Source organism: Schistocerca serialis, chromosome 7, assembly GCF_023864345.2.
Source record: "Schistocerca serialis cubense isolate TAMUIC-IGC-003099 chromosome 7, iqSchSeri2.2, whole genome shotgun sequence".
Taxonomy (NCBI): Eukaryota; Metazoa; Arthropoda; class Insecta; order Orthoptera; family Acrididae; genus Schistocerca; species Schistocerca serialis.
Window position 1 is genome coordinate 25,547,635 of NC_064644.1, and position 6,000 is coordinate 25,553,634.

Sequence of the window (6,000 nt, forward strand, 5' to 3'; positions counted from 1 at the left end):
TGTGCTTTTCCACACAGATGTAAATCATCACCATGTTAAATGAAAAGAAATGAACATAGAAAGGGCGCATTATATGAAGTGACTGTCATTTCATATACTTTAAATTTCCAAAGAAATCAGCGTCATTATTTCCCTCTAATTACCTAATCAGTCTCAAACTGAATGGGAAATGCATACTAAATCACTCGTTGCATTTCATAGCATCACCCTATGTATGAAAATTTCATGCAGTAGGTGACCTGCTTCAGTTAGTCAGAGGGGCAGTGACAAGCAAAATTTGGCTACCCACGGACCATCTGAAATTGTATAAATATCTGCCTTGTCCCTAATGCCAAGCCTTATTATCGATCATCAGTATCATGCCAAGCAACTCTGATAATTACCATGTCTAAAAGATAATTAAATGAGACATACATACAATTCCACACACACCCAAGGAAACAACCTAACTTACTGCATTACTGGACTTGATTCAAAAGGCAAGTCCTTAGGAATTATGGTTTATACAAAGCAAATGGCAACTACAGAAACAGCTGAACAATATGAAGAAGAAATGTATCTCTCAGGTCAGAATGAGCATTATGTTACACACTTGGAATCTCTTCCTCTGCCTGACATTTAATATGGCTTCTTGTCCACTCATATCGCGCGGAGTGGACGCGCTGTCTAAGGGGGCCATGTCACGGATTGCGTGGCTTCTCCCGCCGGAGGTTCGAGTCCTCCCTCGGGCATGGGCGTGTGTGTTGTGCTTAGCGTAAGTTAGTTTAAGTAGTGTGTAAGTCTAGGGACCGATAACCTTAGCAGTTTGGTCCCTTAGGAATCCACACAAATTTGAACATTTGTCCACTCATCTTATTACATGGTTGCGACTGAAGGCAGTTTGGTCCCTTAGGAATTCAAACAAATTTGAACATTTGTCCACTCATCTTATTACATGGTTGCGACTGAAGGCAGTTTGGTCCCTTAGGAATTCACACAAATTTGAACATTTGTCCACTCATCTTATTACATGGTTGCGACTGAAGGCAGTTTGGTCCCTTAGGAATTCACACAAATTTGAACATTTGTCCACTCATCTTATTACATGGTTGCGACTGAAGGCACACTCATACCTTATACCTATCAATATTTATATTATTTGAAAGCGCTCTTAGACTTTAAGTGTAACATGGAATATTGATTACGTATTGTAAATATCGTCATTGTAAGGTATGATCGACGCAGAACTACGTGACACAAAGAAAAAGATAAAATATTAAAATTTTTTAGTGAACACATAGTGCGTAGTGTGGCAATCACTCTCTTGTAGAAATAATTCAAAAGCCAAGCGATCTTTTTCCAAATCACTTAAGCAATGATATTGTCAATGAAACGCTAAATTTAAAATGACTAAGTATTCGGAATTACTAAATTACTGTGTCTCTGAAAATGTGGTGTGAGTTTTGGATTAATATGACAATGACAGTTATACATGGAAACAAACCTTGTATACAACTGTGGAGTCCTTAATCATAAACGTATGTAGCTTGTCAAATCTATAATGTACTGACAATATGTGCAATATCAAATAACAGAGAAAAACACAATCATATGACAATAAACACTCAACCATACATTGATATCAATATAAAGATCTACATAATGCACAAAACTGAAATGTACATGATGTTTCAGTTTTACTCGCGTCTGGAACGTCACACAGGCACAGAGGTTCACTTCTGTCACATGGGTGTATTTCTGGTTCACTGAGACATAACATACAGAGGGTGGGAATGCAGATTAATTCGATGCAACTATCCGTCATTCCTCACAGAATTACTGCGTCGCCTCTAGCAGATTCAGTCAATACAGTGAACTGCAGGTAGACCTCACTCCCATCTTCCTTGGAACATAGAGGGGGATGTGACGCTAACGCTGGGAGTGACATCACTTCGTTCGATGATAATGTGGCGAGCATTCTGTCATCTGCCATCGTGGAGGTTCCTTGGCCACAAGTCTGTGTTGAGGAACAAGCAGTCTGACGTATCTCCAAAGTTCAGGCCGCTGTGACTTGTACTGATGGTAGTGGTCAACTCGAGTGTACCTTGATGGTATGTCGCTAAACCACTAGCCGGAACTGAACAAAAATACGTTGAAGAGTAGCTTGGATAGTCAATAATTTACACTATTCAAAAAGTACAATGAAAAGAGTATTCTGATCTGCACCAGTAAGTTCTCGTCGCGGCTGTCAATGGTTGCATGGCATAGTTCTACAATATGGTACAGAATGGTTCGGGTATACTGTTCTAAGGTAGAAGAAAGAGGTCAGAGTACGCTACGGGATTGTTGGTATACTGTCAAGAATTCTCTGAAGTCCAAAGTTCATCTGCTGTGGCCCTAACGCCAGCCTTACCAGACCTGACCTGATAGTTCCCATGAGCTCGAGGATCTCTTGTCCAAGTGGGCCACTCTATCGTAACAGACCGCTGTTCCTTGACTGCCTTGTGCAAGTGACATGTATTCGTCTTCCTCTCATTTGCTGGCACTTCGTCATTGTGGCCCAGCACCATCTGGCCGCTACTAATGTAAGTGCTGTGGCGAAAGTTTCCAGGGGTTTGCAGCTTGTCTGATCTTGACTGCGCTGCCATCAGCTGGAATGGCCTCTGCCGCTATCCCCCATACCCTCGCGCCGAGACTTACACCGTCTTCCATCAGGTTCTGCCCCTGCGGCTCAGTATCCCCTTTACGATGGGCTAGCTGCACATCACAGATTGCTGTCGAGACTACACTATTCGTCTCCGTGAGGTTCTGCATAGTCCTTAAGACTAGACTCTGAATACAAACTAAAACATATTCTCATAAATATCTCCATACAGTTTGCATAAGATGGAGTAACACTAACAATACACAAAAATAAAATGACCACAAATATAGGCCCAAAATATAGCTACAAAATGTGCAGCGAAATTTAGGAGCGCAAAAATACAAAACGCTTAGCAACGAAATAAATAGGAAGTAAAAGGAAGTTAAGGCGAAATGGTTTAATGAAACATGTGAAGGAATCGAAAAAAAGGAATGATTGTCAGACGGAGATACAGAAAAGTCGAAACAAACTTCTCTGAAATTAAAAGCAAGGGCAGTTACAGTATGAGAGCAACGAAAGTCCCACTGTTAAATTCAGGGGAGAGAGTGGATAGGTGGAAAGGGTATGTTGAAGGCTTCTGTGAATGGGAGAGCTTGCCTGATGACATAACAGGAGACAGGAATCTACAGGGAAGAGATAGAGTATCCAGTATTAAATCAGAATTCAAAAGAGCTTTGGACGACTTAATATCAAATAGGGCAGAAGCTGTTGCTAACATTCCACCAGAATTTCCAAAATCACTGGAGGCAATGACAACAAAACATCTGTTTAGTTTATTGTGTGCAACGTATGAGACTGACGATACACCAACAGGTTTTCGTAAAAACATCATCTATACAATTCGGAAAATTGCAAGTACCCACAACTGAGAGGATTATCGTACTATGAGTTTAACAGTTCTTGCATCCAACATTCTGACAAGATATATCTGTCCCCGTTGATGTATCTCACCGCCTGTAAGCAGCTAAGGGTGTTCATTTCATTGTAATTTCATTCTGACAAGAATAATATTCAGAGGAATGGAAAAGAGAATTGAGGATTGGCTAGATGGCTTTAGGAAACGTGAAGGCACCAGAGAGGTGGTTCTGACGTGGCAGTTGATAATGAAGGCAAGGCTGAAGAGAAATAAAACCACGTTCATAGAATTTGTTAACCGGGAAAAAGAGTTCGACGATATAAGATGGTGCGAATTGTTCGGAACTCTGGGAAAAATAGTGAGAAGCTATAGGTAAAGAAGGGTAATATACAACATGTACTAGAAACAAGAAGGAACAATAAGACTGGAAGAATAAGAACAAAGTGCTCGAATTAAAATGGGTGTAAGACAGTGATGTAGTCTTTCACCCCTATTTTCCAGTCTATACATCATAGAAGCAATGATGGAAATAAAAGAAAGTTCTAAGTTGAAAGGATATCAGTGATAATATTCGCTCATGACATTAATATCCTCGATGAAAGTGAAGAATTACATGATCTGTTGAATGGAATGAACAGTCTAGTGTGTACAGAACATGGATTGAGGGTAAGTCGAAGGAAGAGGAAAGCAATCTAAAGTAGCAGAAATGAGAACTGCGAGAAACTTAACATCAGAATTGATGGTAACGATGTAGATGAAGTTAAGAAATACTGCTACCCAGGCAGCAAAGTAATCCAAGACGGACGGAGCAAGGAGGATATCAAAAGCAGACTAGCAGTGGCAAAAAGGGCTTTCTTGACCAGGAGAAGTCTACTTGTGTCGTACGTGGGCCTTAATTTTAGGAACAAATTTTTGAGAATGAACACTTGGAGTACAGCATTGTTTGGCAATGGAAAATGGACTTTGGGGAAATCGGAAAAGAAGACAAAAAATGGTTGAAATGGCTCTGAGCACTATGGGACTTAACTTCTGAGGTCATCAGTCCCCTTGAACTTAGAACTACTTAAACCTAACCAACCTAAGGACATCACACACATCCATGCCCGAGGCAAGATTCGAACCTGCGATCGTAGCGGTCGTGGGGTCAGACTGAAGCGCCTAGAACCGCTCGGCCACTCCGGCCGGCGGTAAAAAAGACACTCGAAGTATATGGAATGTGGTGCTACAGAAGAATGTTGAAAATCTGATAGACTGATAAGGTAAGGAATGAGAAGATTCTCCGTAGAATCGGCGAAGAAAGGAATAATTATATGGAAGACACTGACATGAAGAAGGGACAGGATGATAAGACATCTGTTAAGACGTGAAAGAATAACTTCCATGGTAGTAGAGAGTAAAAACTGTAGAGGGGGGCAGAGATTGGAATAAACCCAGCAGACAATTGAGGTTGTAGGTTGCAATTGCTATTCTGAAGTGAAATGGTTGGTGAGACGTGGTACTTAGGGAAAGCAGGAAAAGGTGTGGACGGGGCCTAATCAGTTACCGTTGGTTGCACAGCAAACACATACACTTTATCTACGGAAATAATTTTTTAAAACCATCATTTTAAAAAAATTGACCAACACAAGCTACACTGACGGCTGAAGGCCATATTAAGAATTCAAATTATTTGTCGGCTGAAGGCCACAAGCAATAGGAATAATTAAAACAACTGACACAACCAGACTAAATAAAACAAAGGGAGAGATCCACAGACAGTGCTCCAGGGATCGACCTGAGAAAAGTCCCTACAGCTGCGTAAGCGGTGAGACAGGCAGCCAAGAGTTATGCTCACTTAACGGGATGGCAACTCAAACTAGGGACAGCTTAAACGTCGACCAACACACTCGCAAAATCCATCTAAAATGCGATAACCAATGCCACGATAGAATAACAGTTAACATCGTCAAATGACAGGCATTTAATTACACAAGTTGGCTCCACCAAATCCTAGTACGCAGACAGGGTTAAGACCAAACTGCCTATTCCGAATCTGACTAGATGTAAGTAGAACAGCAAAAGACAATTGCACAAACAACTCAAATAATACTAAAACCGTCACTATACAGCAAGAAGACGAATTGCACGTAGACATGAACGCTAAGAACACAGAAACGGTCGAAAAACCAGATACACGTCGTCCTCTGAGACGACCGACCGAACGACCAACCATCGGTCGTTGACAGTCAAGTCAGGCAAGGGAAACGTCGGAGTTTAAGACCGCCAACTGACAGCTTGATGGCATGAGGTCACTTCGACGGACGGATGACACACACAGGTGAAAGTTGCACTACTCGAATATAACGATCCGTTCAACTTAAACTCACTGAATCCGGACCTCGACGTGATCGTGCACTCTCGCGACCACATCCTTCCATCGGGCAGTGCATATATCGCCAACTGCCTCTGCAAGTACAGGCGCTATCGGAACTCACTGCTGTTCCGTCCCCCAACTGAACTCCGACACACAACGACCCGGAAA